At 36.9% G+C, this 24591-nt stretch overlaps 1 long non-coding RNA gene across 1 annotated transcript in view; it reads right to left on the reverse strand.

Moving 5' to 3' along the window:
- LOC129397164 (uncharacterized) overlaps positions 1–22739 on the reverse strand; it is a 48722-nt gene extending 25983 nt beyond the window's left edge. The window contains exons 1-2 of the long non-coding RNA XR_008624354.2: positions 22134–22739; positions 19651–19767 (exon numbers count right to left, since the gene is read on the reverse strand). This is a non-coding gene — a long non-coding RNA (uncharacterized LOC129397164). The remainder of the gene's footprint in view (positions 1–19650; positions 19768–22133) is intronic.
- Between the last annotated feature and the right edge of the window lie 1852 nt (positions 22740–24591).

A 24591-nucleotide genomic window follows, 5' to 3' on the forward strand; every position in this document is an offset into this window, starting at 1 on the left:
CCTGCTGGTCAGAGATCTTGAAGCAGCATAGCTGGCTGGTTTAGGATCGGAATCTCTCATTAGGGTACAGTCAAGATGTTACAGTCATTCAAAGACTGGACTAGGGCTGGAGGACCTAAGGTGGCTCAGTAACATGGTTGGTAATTTGATGCAAGATGTTAGTGGGAGACCTCAGTTCTTCTTAGCATAGGCCTCTCCATAGCGCTTCAGTTCTTCCAACATGGGCTGCTTGAGTGTCCTCATGACATGGCAGCTGGCTTCCCTAACATGAGCAATCCAAGAAAGCAAGAGCCAGGTAGAAGTTATCCTTTCTGTGACCTAGCCTTGGAAGTCACCCAGCGTCACTACCGTCACATTTTCTCGGTTAAAGCAAGTCACAAACTTTGTCCAACATTCAAGGGGAGGGGAATTAATAGGGTGTCTATAGTTAACATGACTCTATTGCACCCTTCAAAATAGCTAGAAGAGAATAATTCAAAGGAACTTATCATAAGGAAAACATACATATTTAAGGTGATGGTTATCCCAATTACCCTGATTTGACTATATGAATGTATCAGATTATCCTATGTACCCTGGAAATATGCACATCTGTTATATATCAATGAAAAAAGTCTGGTCAACATTCAAGGGGAAGTGAATTATACTTCACCTTTTAAATGAAGGAGTGTAAAATAATTTGCCGAAATGTTTTAAAACCACCACCACAAAAAAATTAACAAGTAAGTAAACAAATAAGTAAATGACATGAAGTATTTCTAAGATATATTACTAGAAATGGAATTGGTGAATAACTGCCTATGCATATTTCAAAAGTTGAAAGGCATTGCCATATTGTCCTGCAAAAAGTCTGTTAAAACTCCACAAAGACCTTAGATATTGCTTGTTTTTCTACACTCTCATGAACATTTGACATTAGCAGGCTTATTTTTATATTTTTGCCAGTCTAATAGGGTAAAAACAATACACTTTATAAAATTTACATTTTACCTGGTTACTGGTGAATTTAACATCTTATGTTTATTGCCCATTTATATTCTTTAATACATTTCTTGTTAATATCCTTTGTTGTTTTAATTCTAGTTACTTCTGAATACATGTTTAAGAGTTCTGTATTTACTATGGATACTAACTTGTTGTCTGTTATGAATGCTGCAAATATTCCCTCCTAGTATGCTATTTTTATTATATCTTTCTCTTTTAACTTCTTAATGTTGTTTTGTGCTCTATAGAAGTTTAATTGTTTTTCTAATCTGGCAAGGTATATATATGTGTGTGTGTGTGTGTGCACATGCGCGCGCACGTGCACGCATGTTGGTGGGGGTGTATAGGCTTTGTTTTAATAACTTAAAATTATTTTTGAAATTCTCCAAATATCTTTTCTTGTACTTCCATAGTATGAGTTTTATGTTTTATGTGAAATTTTCTCACATATAGTATGAAGTAAGAAACTAACTTTAGTTTTGTTTCAAATGCATTTTTAATGATGGTTTTAAAACTACTTATAGCCATAGAAATCTTTGTTTACACAAAACCATAAAATAAATTTGCCTTTCCCCCAAATAAAACTGCAGCTCTTTGGATTGGAGTTCTGTCTCTTTGTTTCCCTTACCTCACACGCTTTGTCATTTCTGTGGGGGTGGAGAGGAAGAAGGGGAGAGCTCTATTGAATACTTAGTGTTCCATATAACACAGTTTGAAAACCATTGTTGTTCCAAAATATCTAAAATTTTAAAACAAATGTCACTAGTTAGTTAGAAGCAGGTGTTAATCCAGAGACTGGATGTATTAGTCCATTCTCACACTGCCATAAGGACATACCCAAGACTGGGTAATTTATAAAGGGAAGAGGTTTAATTGACTCACAGTTCCACATGACTGGGGAGGCCTCAGGAAACTTACAATTGTGGAGGAAGGGGAATCAAACATGTCCCTCTTCACATGATGGCAGGAGAGAGAATTACTGAGCAAAAGGGAAAAAGCCCCTTATAAAACCATGAGATCTTGTGTGAACTCACTTACTATCACAAGAACAGCACGGAAGTAATCACCTTCATGATTCAATTATCTCCTACCAGGTTCCTCCCACGACATATGGGGATTATGGGAACTACAATTCAAGGTGAGATTGGGGTGGGACACAGCCAAATCCTACCACTGGGAAATATTTAAAAGTGAACTAAATGGCATTTTGTTAATTTATGCCTTTACATTGATATTGATGTTTGGGTACTTCCATGGTTTGGCTTAATGTTTAAAAAAATTAAATTGGGACAGCATAAGGCAACTACTTGTATTCTGAAAATAGGGGGACATACATGACAACAATGAAATTCAACTGTTTTTCTAATAAAACCATATGGATTTAGGAACCAGGCAAAGCCTTCTACTGCTTAAGAAACAATTAGTACATTCTAGACATCCACCTACCCAGTGTACAAATGAGTCATGATCTCAGACAATAAGCACATAGATTCAGATGCCACAGCACCCACACTGTGCATATATCATTTACATCCCAAAATATATACACTGCAGACACATATGGACACACACAGAGTAAATCACAATGCTTTCCATCCTGTGAGTCTTTCTCTTCAGTCTGTGATGGATCTCATTATTAATTAAAGAATCATTTAGCTTGCATAATTGTCTTCTGCCATACATAATTCCAACCTTTCAATGTCTCATCAAGTTGGCTTATTAGACTAAATGCACTCCTTTGTTTTGGTGACATCATCAATCACGGCCTTCAGACGGACGGACCCAGCAGTGGGGTGAATAATATTTACAGAGGCCCTCTCTTTGTTCCCATCATGGAACTTACCAACAGGTAACTTCATTTGTAAATTTATTTGCTTCTTTAAAACTAAGAAGCCTATGTTCCCACAATCTGCCACTGAGAAGGTCAGGCTTCCAACGGAAAGAAATTAGCCGTTTGTTGTTTAAGTATCTGCTGTGATATATGAACATTTTTGGACTTTGGAACAAATTGATAACAAAATATAAGAATGTCTGAAACAGGCACAACTGGCCTTTTACAGCCAGGCATGCTCCATTTATATTGACATTTTAATCTTTATTTTTTGTAAACTTTAAAATAAAATGCAGACTAGCAAAGAATGTTTCTCAATGTACAGTCAGTCAGACAGATTAAATCTTCTGAGGCAGCTAAGGCACTGTAATAAACACACTGAGATTTGGATTCTTTTTTTCAGAAGGGTAGCAGAGGTATCATATGAAATGGCCATGGTTAAAGGACTATTTAGACACCATCTCTAAGCTGATTTGAGAACATCAGAAGATGCCACATAGAGTCAGATCTGTGAGTCCATTCAACCCATTGGCTTAAAGGGATAGTGATGGGTGTAAAGCACAGTATTGTGAGTAAATGATTTGTTCTCAGGCATTAACGTCAAAGTAAAGTTAGAAAATGCTCTCCCAAACATCCATAGCATCCCTTCACTGAAGTCAACAACTTTATCAATGTCTTCTTTTTTTTAAATTTTATTATTATTATACTTTAAGTTTTAGGGCACATGTGCACAACGTGCAGGTTTGTTACATACGTATACATGTGCCATGTTGGTGTGCTGCACCCATTAACTCGTCATTTAGCATTAGGTATATCTCCTAATGCTATCCCTCCCCACTCCCCCCACCCCACAACTGTCCCCGGTGTGTGATGTTCCCCGTCCTGTGTCCATGTGTTCTCATCGTTCAATTCCCACCTATGAGTGAGAACATGCGGTGTTTGGTTTTTTTGTCCCTGCGATAGTTTGCTGAGAATGATGGTTTCCAGCTTCATCCATGTCCCTGCAAAGGACATGAACTCATCCTTTTTTATGGCTGCAGAGTATTCCATGGTGTGTATGTGCCACATTTTCTTAATCCAATCTATCATTGTTGGACATTTGGGTTGGTTCCAAGTGAATAGTGCTGCAATAAACATACGTGTGCATGTGTCTTTATAGCAGCATGATTTGTAATCCTTTCTGTATATACCCAGTAATGGGATGGCTGGGTCAAATGGTATTTGCAGTTCTAGATCCCTGAGGAATTGCCACACTGAGTTCCACAAGGGTTGAACTAGTTTACAGTCCCACCAACAGTGTAAAAGTGTTCCTATTTCTCCACATCCTCTCCAGCACCTGTTGTTTCCTGACTTTTTAATGATTGCCATTCTAACTGGTGTGAGATGGTATCTCATTGTGGTTTTGATTTGCACTTCTCTGATGGCCAGTGATGGTGAGCATTTTTTCATGTGTTTTTTGGCTGCATAAATGTCTTCTTCTGAGAAGTGTCTGTTCATATCCTTTGCCCACTTTTTGATGGGGTTGTTTGTTTTTTTCTTGTAAATTTGTTTGAGTTCATTGTAGATTCTGGATATTAGCCCTTTGTCAGATGAGTAGGTTGCAAAAATTTTCTCCCATTCTGTAGGTTGCCTGTTCACTCTGATGGTAGATTCTTTTGCTGTGCAGAAGCTCTTTAGTTTAATTAGATCCCATTTGTCAATTTTGGCTTTTGTTGCCATTGCTTTTGTTGTTTTAGACATGAAGTCCTTGCCCATGCCTATGACCTGAATGGTATTGCCTAGGTTTTCTTCTAAGGTTTTTATGGTTTTAGGTCTAACATGTAAGTCTTTAATCCATCTTGAATTAATTTTTGTATAAGGTGTAAGGAAGGGATTCAGTTTCAGCTTTCTACATATGGCTAGCCAGTTTTCCCAGCACCATTTATTAAATAGGGAATCCTTTCCCCATTGCTTGTTTTTGTCAGGTTTGTCAAAGATCAGATAGTTGTAGATATGCGGCATTATTTCTGAGGGCCCTGTGCTGTTCCATTGGTCTACAGCTCTGTGTTGGTACCAGTACCATGCTGTTTCGGTTACTGTGGCCTTGTAGTAGAGTTTGAAGTCAGGTAGCGTGATGCCTCCAGCTTTGTTCTTTTGGCTTAGGATTGACTTGGCGATGCAGGCTCTTTTTTGGTTCCATATGAACTTTAAAGTAGTTTTTTCCAATTCTGTGAAGAAAGTCATTGGTAGCTTGATGGGGATGGCATTGAATCTATAAATTACCTTCGGCAGTATGGCCATTTTCATGATATTGATTCTTCCTACCCATGAGCATGGAATTTTGTTGCATTTGTTTGTATCCTCTTTTATTTCACTGAGCAGTGGTTTGTAGTTCTCCTTGAAGAGGTCCTTCACATCCCTTGTAAGTTGGATTTCTAGGTATTTTATTCTCTTTGAAGCAGTTGTGAATGGGAGTTCACTCAGGATTTGGCTCTCTGTTTGTCTGTTATTGGTGTATAAGAATGCTTGTGATTTCTGTACATTGATTTTGTATCCTGAGACTTTTCTGAAGTTGCTTATCAGCTTAAAGCGATTTTGGGCTGAGACAATGGGGTTTTCTAGATATACAATCATGTCATCTGCAAACAGGGACAATTTGACTTCCTCTTTTCCTAATTGAATATCCTTTATTTCCTTCTCCTGCCTAATTGCCCTGGCCAGAACTTCCAACACCATGTTGAATAGGAGTGGTGAGAGAGGGCATCCCTGTCTTGTGCCAGTTTTCAAAGGGAATGCTTCCAGTTTTTGCCCATTCAGTATGATATTGGCTGTGGGTTTGTCATAGATAGCTCTTATTGTTTTGAGATACGTCCCATCAATACCTAATTTATTGAGAGTCTTTAGCAAGAAGGGTTGTTGAATTTTGTCAAAGGCCTTTTCTGCATCTATTGAGATAATCATGTGGTTTTTGTCTTTGATTCTGTTTATATGCTGGATTACATTTATTGATTTGCATATGTTGAACCAGCCTTGCATCCCAGGGATGAAGTCCACTTGATCATGGTGGATAAGCTTTTTGATGTGCTGCTGGATTTGGTTTGCCAGTATTTTATTGAGGATTTTTACATCAATGTTCATCAGGGATATTGGTCTAAAATTCTCTTTTTTTGTTGTGTCTTTGCCAGGCTTTGGTATCAGTATGATGCTGGCCTCATAAAATGACTTAGGGAGGATTCCCCCTTTTTCTATTGATTGGAATAGTTTCAGAAGGAATGGTACCTGCTTGTACCTCTGGTAGAATTCGGCTGTGAATCCATCTGGTCCTGGACTTTTTTTGGTTGGTAATCTATTGATTTTTGCCTCAATTTCAGAGCCTGTTATTGGTCTATTCTGAGATTCAACTTCTTCCTGGTTTAGTCTTGGGATGGTGTATGTGTCGAGGAGTTTATCCATTTCTTCTAGATTTTCTAGTTTATTTGCATAGAGGTGTTTCTAGTATTCTCTGATGGTAGTTTGTATTTCTGTGGTATTGGTGGTGATATCCCCTTTATCATTTTCTATTGCGTCTATTTGATTCTTCTCTGTTTTCTTCTTTATTAGTCTTGCTAGTGGTCTATGAATTTTGTTGATCTCTTATAAAAACCAGCTCCTGGATTCATTAATTTTTTGAAGGGTTTTTTGTGTCTCTATTTCCTTCAGTTCTGCTCTGATCTTAGTTATTTCTTGCCTTCTGCTAGCTTTTGAATGTGTTTGCTCTTGCTTTGCTAGTTCTTTTAATTGTGATGTTAGGGTGTCAATTTTAGATCTTTCCTGTTTTCTCTTGTGGGCATTTAGTGCTATAAATTTCCCTCTACACACTGCCTTCAATGTGTCCCAGAGATTCTGGTATGTTGTGTCTTTGTTCTCATTGGTTTCAAACAACATCTTTATTTCTGCCTTCATTTCGTTATGTACCCAGTAGTCATTCAGGAGCAGGTTGTTCAGTTTCCATATAGTTGAGCAGTTTTGAGGGAGTTTCTTAATCCTGAGTTGTAGTTTGAGTGCACTGTGGTCTGAGAGACAGTTTGTTATAATTTCTGTTCTTTTACATTTGCTGAGGAGTGCTTTGTTTCCCACTATGTGGTCAATTTTGGAATAGGTGTGGTGTGGTGCCAAAAAGAATGTATTTTCTGTTGATTTGGGGTGGAGAGTTCTGTAGATGTCTATTAGGTCCGCTTGGTGCAGAGCTGAGTTCAATTCCTGGATATCCTTGTTAACTTTCTGTCTCGTTGATCTGTCTAATGTTGACAGTGGGGTGTTAAAGTCTCCCGTTATTATTGTGTTGGAGTCTAAGTCTCTTTGTAGGTCTCTAAGGACTTGCTTTGTGAATCTGGGTGCTCCTGTATTGGGTGCATATATATTTAGGATAGTTAGCTCTTCTTGTTGAATTGATCCCTTTACCATTATGTAATGGCCTTCTTTGTCTCTTTTGATCTTTGTTGGTTTAAATTCTGTTTTATCTGAGACTAGGATTGCAACCCTTGCCTTTTTCTGTTTTCCATTTGCTTGGTAAATCTTCCTCCATCCCTTTATTTTGAGCCTATGTGTGTCTCTGCATGTGAGATGGGTTTCCTGAATACAGCACACTGATGGGTCTTGACTCTTTATCCAGTTTACCAGTCTGTGTCTTTTAATTGGAGAATTTAGCCCATTTACATTCAAAGTTAATATCGTTATGTGTGAATTTGATCCTGTCATTATGATGTCAGCTGGCCATTTTGCTCATTAGTTGATGCAGTTTCTTCCTAGCCTCGATGGTCTTTACAATTTGGCATGTTTTTGCAGTGTCTGGTACCGGTTGTTCCTTTCCATGGTTAGTGCTTCCTTCAGGAACTCTTTTAGGGCAGGCCTGGTGGTGACAAAATCTCTCAGCATTTGCTTGTCTGCAAAGGATTTTATTTCTCCTTCACTTATGAAGCTTAGTTTGGCTGGATATGAAATCCTGGGTTGAAAATTCTTTTCTTTAAGAATGTTGAATATTGGCCCTCACTGTCTTCTGGCTTGTAGAGTTTCTGCCGAGAGATCAGCTGTTAGTCTGACGGGCTTCCCTTTGTGGGTAACCCGACCCTTCTCTCTGGCTACCCTTAACATTTTTTCCTTCATTTCAACTTTGGTGAATCTGACAATTATGTGTCTTGGGGTTGCTCTTCTCAAGGAGTATCTTTGTGGCGTTCTCTGTATTTCCTGAATTTGAATGTTGGCCTGCCTTGCTAGATTGGGGAAGTTCTCCTGGATAATATCCTGCAGAGTGTTTTCCAACTTGGTTCCATTCTCCCCGTCACTTTCAGGTACACCAATCAGACGTAGATTTGGTCTTTTCATATAGTCCCATATTTCTTGGAGGCTTTGTTCGTTTCTTTTTATTCTTTTTTCTCTAAACTTCTCTTCTTGCTTTATTTCATTCATTTCATCTTCCATCACTGATACCCTTTCTTCCAGTTGATCGCATTGGCTACTGAGGCTTGTGCGTTCGTCACATAGTTCTCGTGCCTTGGTTTTCAGCTCCATCAGGTCCTTTAAGGACTTCTTTGCATTGGTTATTCTAGTTATCCATTCGTCTAATTTTTTTTCAAAGTTTTTAACTTCTTTGCCATTGTTTGGAACTTCCTCCTGTAGCTCGGAGTAGTCTGATCGTCTGAAGCCTTCTTCTCTCAACTCGTCAAAGTCATTCTCTGTCCAGCTTTGTTCTGTTGCTGGTGAGGAGCTGCTTTCCTTTAGAGTAGGAGAGGTGCTCTGATTTTTAGAGTTTCCAGTTTTTCTGCTCTGTTTTTTCCCCATCTTTGTGGTTTTATCTACCTTTGGTCTTTGATGATGGTGACATACAGATGGGTTTTTGATGTAGATGTCCTTCCTGTTTGTTAGTTTTCGTTCTAACAGACAGGACCCTCAGCTGCAGGTCTGTTGGAGTTTGCTACAGGTCCACTCCAGATCTTCTTTGCCTGGGTGTCAGCAGCGGTGGCTGCAGAACAGCGGATATTGGTGAACCGCAAATGCTGCTGCCTGATCGTTCCTCTGGAAGTTTTGTCTCAGAGGAGTACTCGGCCCTGTGAGGCGTCAGTCTGCCCCTACTGGGGGATTCCTCCCAGTTAGGCTACTTGGGGTTCAGGGACCCACTTGAGGAGGCAGTCTGCCTGTTCTCGGATCTCAAGCTGTGTTCTGGGAGAACGACTACTGTCTTCAAAGCTGTCAGACAGGGACATTTAAGTCTGCAGAGGTTACTGCTGTCTTTTTGTTTGTCTGTGCCCTGCCCCCAGAGGTGGAGCCTACAGAGGCAGGTAGGCCTCCTTGAGCTGTGGTGGGCTCCACCCAGTTTGAACTTCCGGGCCACTTTGTTTACCTAATCAAGTCTCAGCAATGGCAGGCGCCCCTCCCCCAGCCTCACTGCTGCCTTGCAGTTTGATCTCAGACTGCTGTGCTAGCAATGAGTGAGACTCCATGGGTGTAGGACCCTCTGAGCCATATGCGGGATATAATCTCCTGGTGTGCCGTTTTTTAAGCCCATTGGGAAAGCACAGTATTAGGGTGGGAGTGACCCGATTTTCCAGGTGCCGTCTGTCACCCCTTTCTTTGACTAGGGAAGGGAATTCCCTGACCCCGTGCACTTCTCGGGTGAGGTGATGCCTTGCCCTGCTTCGGCTTGCGCACTGTGTGCTGCACCCACTCTCCTGCACCCACTGTCTTGCACACCCCAGTGAGATGAACCTGGTACCTCAGTTGGAAATGCAGAAATCACCCGTCTTCTGCGTCACTCACACTGGGAGCTGTAGACCGGAGCTGTTCCTATTCGGCCATCTTGGCTCCTTCCCATCTATGTCTTCTTGATAAAGAACGTGATTTATGACTCCTTGGCCTCTATAAATTTCTTATGTATCATGTAGTTATACCTTTCTCAAAATTCAAGGAGAGTTTTTTGTTTGAATGTTCTGAGATTTGTGAATAAGCAAATGTAATGTATGCTAATGTGCCACATTCTCTTTAAGAAGAATACCATATAATATGTTCTTTCTGGGTAATTTCTGAATGTTGTTTCATATCGAGTGGGTTCTGGCTGCAGTGTTAGCATGTTCAAGGAATTTGGATTGGTAACTTTTGTGGAATCATTTGTATAGTCATATTATTTAATAGGAAATATATTAGAGTTCTACAGTCAATATTTTACAGGCAACTTGAGAAAGACATTTTCTAGTAAAATTTAGTAAAGTTAATAAGCTGTTTTTATTAGTTTTATTGAGTTTTAAATAGGTAAGACATATGCATTGCTCAAAACTTACAAGGTAGAAAATGGCATTGAGTGAAAAGTAAGTTTCCATCTCTCTTTTGACCACCCAACCACCCACTATTCCATCTAGGGCAAACATTTTGCCAATTTCTTGACTATCATTTTGGATATAGCCTTCAAGAAATGTTCTATACATTTACCTGCAGTCGATATGTGTGTGTGTGTATGTGTGTGTTTACACAAATGTTTATAAGATATAAATACATTTCTGTAACTTAATTTTATTACCTAATGTATTTTGGAATCTTTCCATATTCATGCATGTGGAGACAAGCTATTTTTCTTAGTAGCTATAGATTCTTTCATTGTACAGACATATTGTAAGTGCTTTTTAAAAATTATATTACCAGATAACCCTTCCTTTCATAGATAGTTTGGAAATTTGAAAAAAATTATAAAATCTACTTCTGGATCACAAGATTATATCTATTATCTTATAAATATCAACAGAATAAGGATTTTATTCTCGGCATTTTCTGTGAATAGGGTGGTTCTCTTTCCTGCTCATTTATCCAAATATTTCTGAATACATTCTTATAGTTTAAATATTAACAACATCTAACAAAAACTTATATCTGAGATAAATGAATATCCACATGTAGAAGATGAATTTGGACCCTTGCATCACATCATACACAAAAATGGACTCAAAGTAGATCATAGACCTACATATAAAAGCTAAAGCTATAAAACTCAGAAGAAAATATAAGAGTAAATCTTTGTATGTTGTGTTTGGCAATGACTTTTTAGATATGCCACCAAAAGCACAAGTGATAAAAGAGAAGACTGACAAGTGGAACTTCCTCAAAATTAAAAATGTTTTGCTTTAAAGTACTTCAAAAGAAAGTAAAAAGATAACCTGTGTACTGAGAAAATATTTGCAAATAATGTATCTGATAAGGGACTTGTGTGCAGAATATATAAAATACTCTTACAAATCAACAAATACCACGTTCTCACTTATAAGTGGGAGCTAAATGATAAGAACACATGGACACATAGAGAGAAACAACACACACTGGAGCCTTTTGGAGGGTGGAGGTGGGAGGAGGGAGAAGATCAGGAAAAATAACTAATGGGTACTAGGCTTAATTCCTGGGTAATGAAATAATCTGTAAAACAAACCCCCATGACACAAGTTTACCTATGTAACAAACCTGCACTTGTACCCCTGAACTTAAAAAGTATTTGTTAAAAAAGACAAATGATCCAATTAAAAATAGGCAAAATATTTAAATAGATATTTTTAGAGGTGATATACAAATTGTGAATACACGTAAAATGATGCTCAGTACCATTAGTCACTAGGTAGACAGCAAATCATAACAAGATACCACTTCAAAACCTTCAATCAAAATGACAAGCAATAATAACAAGTATGGGTGAGGACGTGAGAAATTGGAAGTATACACTGCTAAAAGAAATATAAGGTAGTGCAGGTACTTTGCTAAAAGAAATATAAGGTAAACATATACCTTACATACTTTACTGAAAGAAATACATGGCTAAAAGAAATATACACTGCTAAAAGAAATATAAGGTAGTGCAGCTACTTTGGAGAACAGTTTTCGAGTGGCTGAAATGTTAAATATAGAGTTATCATATAATCCAGGTAATCCATCTGATATCTTTTTGTGTATCCTCAAATATTTTTTTGATATTAAATATTTTTAAATCTCTTAATTTCTCCCCAAAGGATCTTAACTTCTAAAATTCCCATTGAACCTCCACCAAGCTCTTCAAATTCTCTACACCGCCCTAGGTATATAACCAAGAAAAATAAAAACATATGTCTACAGAAAAACTTGTACACAAATGTTCACATTAGTATTATTCATGATAGCCAAAAGTAGAAACAACCCAAATGCCCATCGACTGATGAATGGATAAATAAAACATGATATATCCACACAATGGATATTATTTGGCAATATAAAAAATGAAGTATTGATACATGCTACAACACGGATGAACCACGAAAGCATTATGCTATGAAAGAAGCTAGTCACAAAACACCGTGCCTTATCTGAAACCTTTTATTAAAAATGTCCCAATAGGAAAATCTACAGAGATAGAAAAGAGATTAGTAGTCACCTAGAACTGGGGATGGGGGAGTTAGAGTAACTGCTAATTGGTTTGTGTTTTCCTTTGGGCATATTAAAAATATTACATGATTATGGTGATGGTTGCATAACTCTGCAAATGCACTAAAAATCATTGAATTGTACATATTAAGTGGGTGAACCTCATGGTATGTACATTTTATCTCAACAAAGCTGTTTAAAAGTAAAAACAAAAAATGAAATCTATCTTTTTTCCTGTGCAACATGTGTCCATGCCCCATATCCCAAAAGCACTAGGTCCAGACATGTTCACAAGAAACTTTAAGGAGTGGAAAATTCCAGTACGTTGACATTCTTCTTATTTATGTATTCATAGGTACTGAGTGTAACATTAACACCAAAGCTAAAAGTGATTTTATAAAGAAAGAAAACTACAGACCAAAACCACTCATGAATATTAATGCAAAGATACTAAATAAAATATCAACATACAGATTTCAGAATAACAGTAAAAAATAGTACTTCATAAATAAGTGGCTTTTATGCCAGGAAAGCAGGTTAGTTAATATCAAGAAATCTAGTTATATAATTTATTATATAAATAAACATAAGGGCCAAGTGCAGTGATTCACACCTGTAATCCCAGCACTTCCATAGGCCAAGGCGGGAGGATCACTTGAGGCCAGGAGTTCAATACCAGGCAGCATCACGTGACCCCCTGTCTACAAAAAAATTAAAATAAATTAGCCTGGCATTGTGGCAGATGCCTGTGGTCCTAGCTGCTTGGGAGGCTGAGGCAGGAGGATCCCTTGATCCCAGGATCCCAGGAGTTCTAGGCTGCAATTAGCTGTGATTGCACCACTGCACTCCAGCCTGGGCAACAGAGTGAGACCCTGTGTCTAAAAAATTTTTTTAAATAAATAAATAAACATAAGGATAAAACTCATATGATTGCCTTCACAGACTCCAAAGGATGTTTGATACAGTTTAATGTTTTTGAAAAAAATTTGCTAAAATAGAAATGTATTGATAATACTTTAAAACAATTAAAACTTATTTCTTCCTGCGCAAATGTAAGTGGTGTCCTCTTAGAAATTAAAAAAAAGTAAGGAATGCTGATTTTTATCACAATTACTAACATTAAACTTGAAAAAAGCAATAAAAAAGCCAATTAACTAGATAACATTGAAAAGGAGGAGGTAAACTATTCCAATTTACAGATAACATGATTGTACATCTAAATAAACCAAAGAATCAAGTGAAAATATACCCCAAACAAAGGTAATTCAGTAGTAAAATGGTACAATAAACAATGTACATATTCATATGTAAAAATTACAATCTATTAGAAATGTAAAATAAAATTTCCATTTACAATAACAACAGGCATGATAAATACATAGGAATAAACTTTAATGACATATGTGAGACCTTTAATGACCTATGCACGTATCTTGCAGGAGATGCCTGTGAAAGAGGATGGGCCAGGGTCAGCTTTCACCTTCATATCCTCCCATGCAAGTACTAACCAGGCCTGACCCTGCTTAGCTTCTGAGATCAGACGAGATCGGGCACGTTCAGGGTGGTATGGCTGTAGACTCACCTTCATATCCTAAAGGCTGTCTCTTCCTCTGCTGCCCTACCCAGATTCCCATTGCTTCTTGTGTAATTGACTCCTTTGCATGATTCTTCACATAGACCCACTGTTTCAGCTTCTCTGACCCAAAGAGGATCTTGGAAGAATTCTGTTTCTGTCCAGGAGTCCCCAGTTTTTCTTTATCAACCACCAAAACCAAGATATACCAACCCCGAATGTCAAGATAAGCCCCTACCCTTTAAGAAGTGTTTTGTGTATGCTTGATTGGAATCACTGTGGGGCAGGGAGTATTTCAGGGAGGGGCCTGATTCCTAATCTAGTTGCTATTCTACATAATGATCCTTTTTGAGTTACATATGTCATAAATGTATTTTTTTCATTTTTATAGGCTTTTCTTTCACTCTCTGGTTTCTTTATAATTAATCTAAATTCTTAATTCAGTATAATTAAATTTATGAAGCTTTTTGATTACGGTTTGCACTTTCTACTTTCTTATCCTCTACCCTGAGGTAATGACTTTGCTACCTCTTATATTGTTCTAAAAAATTTTTATAAGCTTGTCTTTCCGATTTTAGTCTTAAATTCAAACTAATTTAATTTAATTTAGTTATTGTTATTTTCTAGAGGCAGGGTCTTGCTATGTGTGGTGTGAGGTTGGGGTCTAACTTATATCTTTTATAATGTGGAAAATTGATTTGTTTAGCATCATTTATTTAAAAATCTATTATTTCCCATTGAACTGCAATGGAAAATAAATCACATATCACATTGGCATATACATGTAGGCAGCTTTATGATAATTCCTGATAGCTGACAATATCTTGGCTGTTTTTGACTTTTTGCTCTCCATATGTATGAGGTTAGTGCAAAAGTAATTGTGGTTTTTGCCATGGAAAGTAACAGCAAAAACTGCAATTACTTTTGCATTAACCTACTTTGGAAACAGCTTGTTCATTGACACAAACACAGAGTTAAATTTTAGATAAGTTGCATTGAATCCATAAATCAATGTGGACTGAATTTAAATCTGCAATTATTATTTCCCCAATATTTGAACATAAATATTTATATTTGAACATAAATATTTATATTTGAATATGACATAACTCTCCACTTACTGAGATCTCTTTGATTCTTTCCAATTAAGTTATAATTTTCTTCATAACATTGTTAGATTTATCCATATATATGGTATATTTGATGCTTTTGTAAATGGTATCTCCTTTAAAATCACATTTTACACATTTTTTTTCTGTTGAATAGATTTGCAGTCAGTTTTTGAATTGATTTTACATTCAGAGGTCTTCCTAAGCTATCTTATGAATTCCAATAATTTACTTACTGATTCTTTTGGATTTTCTACCAAGGTAATTATATGATTTTCATTAGTAAATACATTTTTTATCTCTATTTCTTTTTTTTTTTTTTTTTTGAGACGGAGTCTTGCTCTGTCTCCCAGGCGGGAGTGCAGTGGCGCAATCTCAGCTCACTGCAAGCTGTGCCTCCTGGGTTCACGCAATTCTCCTGCCTCAGCCTCCCGGGTAGCTGGGACTACAGGCGCCTGCCACCATGCCTGGCTAATTTTTTGTATTTTTAGTAGAGACGGGGTTTCACCGTGTAAGCCAGGATGGTGTCGATCTGCTGACCTCGTGATCCATCCGCCTCGGCCTCCCAAAGTGCTGGGATTACAGGCATGAGCCACCGCACCCGGCCTTGTATCTCTATTTCTAATCCCTCACTTTGTATTTCTTTTTCTTGCCTTAGTGCTCTAAGGTCTTCTATGCAATGCCAATTATAAATGATCATGAAGAGCATGCTTACCATTTGTATTGACCTTAAAGAGCATACTATCAACATTTACTATGAAGTATGATGTAGGTTTCAGGCTTTCAAAAGGTGTACATCTTTTATGAAGGAAGTTGTCTTTAACAATATTCTTGTGAGAGATTTTATATAAATACGTTTTTATTTTTATCAAACCTTTATCTTCATTTATTGAGAAGATTATATATTTTTTCTCTTGAACTCTTAACGTGGTGATCTTCCAATGTTAAGCAGCAATTATGTTTCTGTGATAAATTCATTTCGGCCACAAAGTAAATTCATTTTTTATACAATGCTTGCATCAGGCAGAATGGTTTGGGATCTAATGCTATAACAAACAACCTCTATGTTTTTGTAGTTTATAATAACAAAGGTTTATTTCTCAATAATGTTAAATGTCAATTGTGAGTCAGATGGAGTCTCTGCTCTATCTAGTTTTTGACAGGAACTCAGGCTGATGGCACCTTCACCGTTTGGGGAGTATATGGAAGTGGCAGGGGTCTGTTGCGGAGACAGAAATAACATGAGACCTTGCATTCTGGCTCTGAAAGCCTCTGATTTGAATTGGCACACAGCCCTTCTATTTACATTTTATTGGCCAAAACACTACATGGAAAAATCTAACCATAAGTATGTAGAAAAGTGAAATCCTACTATGTGCCCAGGAAAAGACAGTATAAGCATATTTGTGAGTAGATCTAAAAATCATTACAATGCTAGGTTTATTTTATTTTTTGTTTGGAATTTTTACACCTCTATTCCAGAGTGATTTATAGATATAATCTGATTTTTTATGTTGTCCTTGCCAGGTTGTAGTGTTAAGAATTTGCTAGCCCACCAAATTGTGTGGCATGTTACTCCCATTTTATCTAAGCTTCGAGATACATGTATGTGTATGATATTAGGACTATTTATATCTTGCATGTTTGGTAGAACATAATTTTAACATCACTTGGGTTTGGTGTTTCTTTCGGAGGATAATTCAGTTTCTTTAGAGGTAATAAAACTATACAGATTTTCTTTTTCTTTCTCATTCTGGATTTAAAGTTCTACTTTTTCTTCTGAAAGGTTGACCATTTTATGTTTTCAAGTATACTGACACAAAGTTACTCATACTATATTTAATATCTAGAATTATGGATCATTTATTTCCAATATTTTTAATTTATTCTGCATTTCTTTGATGAATTTTGCTACAGGAATTTCACATTTTACTTTTCAGAAAACAATCTTTGTCAATAGCAAAGATTTGTCAATGACTCTATTGGATTTTTTTGTTACATAGTTTCTTAATCTCTACTGTTTTGTTGTTATTTTCACCCTTCGCCATTTATTTAGCGAGTGGTGTTCTTTTTCTAATTTGTTTATTAGTGTATTGTATTAGGGTTCTTCAGAGGAACAAGACTAATAGGATATATGTATATATGAAAGGGAATTTAGTCTACATACACCTATTACATCATGCATACTATTTATATTGCTTGAAAACTTCAAATTTTAATGTTTTTGTTTTCTTTCTCTATCAATAACTGTGTGAGGGGCCTTAAAATATGCTGTTATAATAGTTTGTCAAGTTATACTACATTGTTCGGTCAGTTTTGACTCTACATGTTCTAAGCTATTACTAGGTACATGCAAGTTTAAACATTTTATCATTATATAGTGACCCTCTTTATCTTTCATAAGAATAATATTTATTTCGCCTTATATACTGTCTTTCTTTCGATTAATAATCTCCTGGTTTATCTTTTCTCTCTTTTTTTTAAATCTTTTAAATTTTTTCCTCTTGTTTTCCTTCTTGTTTTTACCTTTCCCTTCCTGTATTTTTTCTTCTTCTTCTTATTCTCCTGCTCTTCATCCCGGACTCCTCCCCTCCTCCTTATTCTTCTTGTTTTCCCTCTTTCTCTCTCCCTCTCCTTCTGTCTCTGTTCTCTCTCTCTCTCTCTCCCTGTCTCTCTCTCTCTTGCTCTCAGTTGGGCAATCTTGATCTTTTAACTAGATCATAAAGACCATTTACATTTACTGTAATTTATATGAATGTACATACTCCATTTTAATTTCTGCTTACTTGCCCCAAATTTTGTTTCACATTTCCTCTCTCTTATTGTTTCTGTTTGGAATGGTTGATCATATTTTTATTTCCATTTTCCCCTACCTATTTATTAATAAATGTTATGACCTATTTGTATTAGCTTAAAGGCTCCCTTAATTATTTTAGCATGCAAACATTATTTATCAAATTTAAATTGATATATTTCCCTTCAACCTAAATATTCCATAAATTGTTGACTTTTTTTCTTTTTCTTTTTCTTTATTTTTTGAGACAGGGTCTTGCTCTGTCACCCAGGCTGGAGTGCAGTGGCAAGATCTCAGCTTTCTGCAGCCTTGACCTCCTGGATTAAGGTGATCCTCCTACCTCAGCCTCCCAGGTAGCTGGGACTACAGGCACATGCCAATACACCCAGCTAGTTTTTGTATTTTTTTTTTTTTTTGTAGAGACAAGGTTTTGTCATGTTGCCCGGGTTAGTCTTGAAGTCCTAGACTCAAGCAATCGGCCCATCTTGGGCTTCCAAAGTGCTCAGGCTTCAGGCATGAGCCACCATACCTGACCTAGACTATCTTAATAAAAACAACTCCCTCGTTTTACCCTTTTTGTGTCTTTTATTATTTTTTCTATTTGTTTTTTAAGCTCAAGAAGAATTTATCACTATGATTTTATGCAACCAAAGTTTATTTAAATTTATCCACATATTATCATTTTCTTTGCTCCTAATATATTCCTGTTACTCAAAGCTAACATCTGGGATCACTTGCATTTTTTTTGTGAATTTCATTTTTTAAAAGTTCATTCAAAGAGGATCTGTTGATAGTGAACTATTAATTTTGTATCAACAAATACCACTACCTTACCCAATCTCTTGAAAATCACTTTGATTAACATGCAGTCTCAGTAGACAGTTCTTTTCTCTGAGCACATTAAAGACGTTACCACAGTGTGTGGCTTTCATAATTGCTGTTGGGAAGTTAGCTGGAAGTTCATCAAACATTGAAGGTTCTCATTTTTGTCTTGGTACTTTAATACATTTATGTCTTTTATGGTCTGCAGTTTTGTGTTCTAGATATTTATTTTGCTGGTTAGGATTCATTTAGCTTCATAAGTCTGGGAATTGGTATTAAAAATAATAAATTTTAGAAAATTCTAAACTGCTATGCTGCCAAATACTACCACAGCTACCTTCTGTCTTGTTTATGAGACTTAATTAGGCATATATTAAAACTTTTTTCTTCCCCATCATGATTTAACTTTTAAAACATTTTGCATCTCTTTGCTTCCCTTCGGACATATCTTCCAGCTCACAAAATTTCTGTCTTTATTTGTATTCAACTGTTAAATCCATCCAATGAGTTATATGTTATTTCTATAAGCTCTATTTTTTCTTACTCAAATATGCTTTTACATTTTTATAACCTTTAACTATTTTTTATAATTTGTCCCTTATTCACCTTCTTAGCACTCATTAGACATATTTCTTTTATACCTGATAAATATGTTTTCTGAAGTCTTTGTCTTATTGTGTTGTTGGCTTATTGTGTGTGTGTGTACTGGTGATTGGCTGATGACTGGGACATGCTTACTTGTGTTTTATGTGACACTGAGCATGTGGTCTTTGGAGGTACTAAATGTAGGGATATCTCCATCTATATTTCCCACTTAGGATGATCCCTAGACTTTGTCTTTTCCATACCCTCAGAGATCAAGAAAAACCAAGCTAAATTTACTTGGAACAGCAAATGTTCTCAAGACAAAACCAGGCTGAAGGTTACCTAACTCTCTCTTTCCCCTCTTTTACTTAATGTTTGGCTCTGAGTATTATTTATTAATTTTTTATTTATAATATTTTTCAAAAATAAATAAAGGCTGGATGCACTGGCTCATACCTATAATCCCAACACTCTGGGAGGCTGAGGCAGTAGGATTGCTTGAGTATAGGAGTTCCTGACTAGCTTGGGCAACATAGTGAGACCTCAACTCTACAAATAATAAAAAAATTACCTGGGTGTGGTGGTGCACACCTGTGGTCCCAGCTTTCCAGGAGGCTGAGGTGAGAGGATCACTTGAGCCTGGTGGTCAAGGTTGCAGTGAGCCATGATTGTGCCACTGCACACCAACCTGGGCAACAGAGAAAGACCTTTTGTCAAAAATAATATTTAAAATAAATAAATACAGTTATTGAAAATTGTAGTTGTTCTTGGCACAAGGGCCACTTGCAGTAATAGATGCTCAGTAAATATTTATTGAATGAATGAGTTTTCGCATCTTTCTGTGTACAGTTCATGGCTCATCACAACTTTCAGGGAGAATAATAGAGAATATATCCTTTTCCCAGAAGGTATTTCTCTATATTTGTATCTCTTCTACAAAGCAGTAGAAAAAAGGAATTATGAAAAATGAAAAGCAACCCTCTTCCTCATTTTGCTTTTGTTAAAAGAAAATAAAAAAGAAAGATGAAAATAAGACAAAAAGAAAATGGAAAAACTGTGTAGAATGGTAAGAGAACAGCTTAGAGCTGTGAAGTACAGAGCTCTGTAGTTGGTGCTTACTCATTCATGAGTACCTTTTACTTTTCTCTTTCATGTCTGGAACTATTGCCAATTATTGTACAGATGTTCCTGCATATCTGCTGCCATGAGTAAATATAGTCTGACTCTTGAGAGTTTCTGAGCCTCACACTCTGATCTCATCCAGTGTGTCACTTTTCTAATGGGCTAAAAGAGGAATCCAGTGGTTTATTGAAAAGAACGTTAAATTGAATACTGGTTGCATTGTAGAGAAAAGCACTTCCTCTAGTTCTCCAGAATCCATTTCAAGGACCTGCCACTTGTCTTTGAGCTCTTTTTCCTCTACTCTTCTTTCACATTAGCTCTTTTAAGAGAAATATGTTTATCCCTATACCCCATGGCCTGGGTGGTCAGAATCAGTGAAATCATTCCACTTCTCAGAACCACACTAACAGAAAGGTGGCTATCGATAGCCGGATTCTTCCATAAGTCATAGTGCTTTTAGATGTGCTTTATTATCTTCCAAGATGAAATATATGACATCCTGTAATGGGTCCTAAATATCAGGACCTTTAACTTTTCTCAAGGTGAGAACCATCTCCTTACTGCTTCCCTCGCTTCAGGCCTTCCTGCCACCCTCTCTAAAGGACTGTGGGGCTGCTAATGTATACTCCCAATAATCAGAACTCAACTAGTTTTTCATCCATGCATGTTTCCTGCAATGAAGGAATCTCTTATAAGAGCCACTCTCAGGCAGAAGTGGCACAAGAGAAATGCTGCCATTAACAAGCAGAGTACAAGAGATGAGTTGATGGAATATTGCCTCCTTGCTTAATTGGAGCTCCTGACCAACCCTTTCTCCACATGAAGAAAGGAAGTGTTAAGTGAATGTCTAGAATATGAACCTGTCCACATGTCGAGTGGCATAGAAAGACCAAAGCATCTCAGTCATGTTTTTTGCTTAGAAAACTTTCTTCCTTATGCATTCCCATGTGCATGCACTGCAGCATAAATTCTCCTAGTCGAGGTTGCCCCACTTTGCAAAAAGGAGTTTTCTTGAGCTGCCAGTGTCGGCTGTCTATACAACGACTTACAGCAGTGGACTTCCTCCTGACATCACACTTCAATCAAAAACTTTTTGCACAAAATGTCACTTTCAAAGTTGCGGTTTGGGGGAAAAAAGTGTCTATAAAAAATTCATGGCCACAATGATCTGATAATGCAGTGTTCTGATACCAGCAGATGTTTTGTCTAACATGTTCCCTGAAGCTGTACTCTGTGCCTTCATATCTTTCATTTCCAGTTGCTATCTGCTGACTGTGGGATGTCATGTACGTACCCTATAGCTATGCGCGGCAATTCGCATCTAACACCACTGCGCGTAATGAGCTTCACAAGATGCTTGTCGCAATAACTCCGTACTTCCCTAACCATATGGAACACAACACTCTAAAGCCCATAGACACTTTTTTTTATTACAGTTCAGATCCTTAAAACATAATCTGTGTGATGTCTAGTGAATGTACATGAAGAGCTGCTGAAAACAAAGTTAACACTTGTTCACATCATCTGTTACAAATGTCCAATTTGGGACAATAAATTTCCTCGGAACCTGTTCTTTTGCTGACTCGTTGCTTTATCTTTTTTCCTCTTTTCTCTCACGTCGTTTTTTTTATGAACTATGCATATGTATTAAATGGGATTTGTTGTCCCTAGATACCAATTTGCATAAAGTACAAGCCATCATTGGTTGGAGAGAAGCAAATTACTTCTCCGGCAAGATCACACTTTTTTTTTTTTTTTTTTTTTAATTTTAACAAACCGCAGGCAGAGGCTGTTAACAGTACTTAGCCAGATATGCAAAGTATCACTTTTCTCAAAAGCAGCTTGATCAATGAGGGGGAAAAAGGGAAAAAGTGAGAGGTGATATTCAATTAAGTCCCATGAAAAGCTGACCTGAAACAGAAATGCCCATACCTGTTTCGCCACCTGTCCACTTGTCGGTAAGCTGAACCTCTGCATTTCCCCTTCAGTGCAGGGCAGGTATTTATTCAAGCCTTTTGAGGAAAAAAAAAAATACTTGAGAGACTTAGCAAAGAAGTGAGACCAACTCAGCAGCTTTTAAAAATAACAAGAATCTCTCAGTTTCATTCTCTGCTTCTCGGAAAACTCACTGCACTTCATTTATTTTTTCAAGTTACCCTTGCCATTCTTTTCTTTCCTTCATAACATAATAATCAAGCAGCGTTCTGTTAACAGCTCTGCTTATAATTGCCGACTTAAAATGTCTTGTAAGCCGCAAGTAGGACCTGCACTCCCCACCTCTGCCTATCACGAAAAGTAGATTCCCCTGTGAGATGCAGTAAGGTGCGTGGGACATTGCAGATGGAGCCCCCGGCATTCAGGTCCATAGCAGTCCCCGGCTGTCTTCTTCCCATTGTTCTCATGCTGTACACCTGTGACAAGTTGGCAATTGCCTGGGTGATAATGCAGAAACTTGCAAATTCCAGTTTGTCCCTCTGCTAAGCAGAGCTGTGCTAGATTTTGCTAAATAAAGAAACAAACAGCTCTCTCAGCCAAGAATCTCAGACAACGTATTGAGGGGGTGGAAGCTGTGAACCTTAGAAACAGCTGGGAGTAAGTGACACTCTCCAACTTTGACAAACTTGCCATAGAAACTTCAAGAGACTGTGGTCTGACTTACATGTGCATTTTCAGTTAAGTTTAAGTTCCAGGGTCTTCGGTATGTGTTACAGAATAATGAATTTTTTAATATCATTTTAAACCATTCTAACTAAACAACATGTAAATTTCTTATAAGGAGCAAATGTTTGTTCTAAGCATTGTAACTCTTAAACAAGAAATCATTAGTAAATTCTGTTCCTTCTTCTGGGAAGGGGTACTCAATCATTATTATTCACTTGTGAGGATCAAAGAGAGTTGAGTATATTATTTACCCCCTATTGTTTTGTCAGGAGGACAAGTAGAAATATAAACAAATGACTGAGAAGCCAAGTTGCTTGGTGATGTCAAGGTTGACACCCATGCCCAGGATATCTTTAGGGAAGACACAAATGTGACCAATAATCTCTCTCTAGAAGTCAGAGACCCTGTGAGTGTGAATGTGTTTGATGTCCCCCTGCTCACCACTGTGTTCCTAGTGCCTAAAAAACTGGTACTTATGAGATGCTTAATATCTATTTGTTAAATGGATCAGTGAATGATGGAGTTATGAATTTAGTGGTTACATGAAGGAAGTGAGCTCCACACAGGAAACTATTTATCTGTTAATGTCACTAGAGTCAAAGATTAATAAAATTTATTTCATGTAAGTTTTTTCCTCTAAGTTCTATCAGATTAATGAAACTTATTTCATGTAAGTGTTTTCCTCTATATTCTGTCAGATTAATGAACTTTGTTTCATGTAAGTTTTTTTCCCCCTAAATTCTATCAGAGGCACATTTTGAGTGCCTTCATTGTGAGAAGAAATAAACTAAGCATTGCTGATAGTGAGATAAATAGTCTGGGAGGTAGTAGGTGATTACGGAAGTGGTATGGATTTTGAAAGAGGAACAAGCAAAGCAATATCATTTACTAGCTTAGTGAACTTGGGCAAATTACTTACTCTCCCTGAGCTTTAGTTGCCTCTTCTGTAAAATGGGGGGAAATACTTGTAGCATAAGAATATTTTGTGATGATTGAATGAGATTAGGCAATGTCAAGTTCCTGGTACATGGTAAATGCTCACTGAGTGTTGGTCCTTTTGTTTCCCTGCTCCCTCAGAACTTACAGTCCCAATGAAAATTTCAACAGATATTTTGAGGGTATCAACAAAGTTACTCTAAAATTTTTATGGAAAGGTAAAATATCAAAATAGCCAATATAATACTGAAGAAGAACACCGTTGAATGAGTAACAATATGCAACTTGAAACAATAAAAAATTGCAGTAATCAAGACAGGCTAAGATTAGCAAAATAATAGGCAAAATCAATGGAACAGGATAGAAAGCTCATACATAGACCAACACAAATATCTTTGATAAAGGAAAACTGGCAATTCAATGAAGAGATGATAGTCTTTTCAATAAATGTTGCTGGAACAATTTGATGCCCATATGCAAAAGAAAAAAATCTAGACACAGACCTCACACCTTTCATAAAAGTTAGTTCAAAATCAGTCATAAACCTGAATATAAGACACAATACTGTAAAATCTCTAGAAAAAAATGTAGGAGGTAACCTATGTGACTTTAGGTTTGGCAATGAGTTTTTAGGAACAACACCAAAAGCATAATCTATGAAAGAAAAAAAATGATAAATTGCACCTTTCGAATGTTTTGCTCTGAAAATTACATTTTTAAGAGAACAAAAAGACAAGTCACAATCTGGGAGAAAATATTTACAAAACAAATATTTGATAAAGCAGTTGTATTC

The sequence above is a fragment of the Pan paniscus genome, chromosome 12 (assembly GCF_029289425.2).
Source record: "Pan paniscus chromosome 12, NHGRI_mPanPan1-v2.0_pri, whole genome shotgun sequence".
Lineage (NCBI taxonomy): Eukaryota > Metazoa > Chordata > Mammalia > Primates > Hominidae > Pan > Pan paniscus.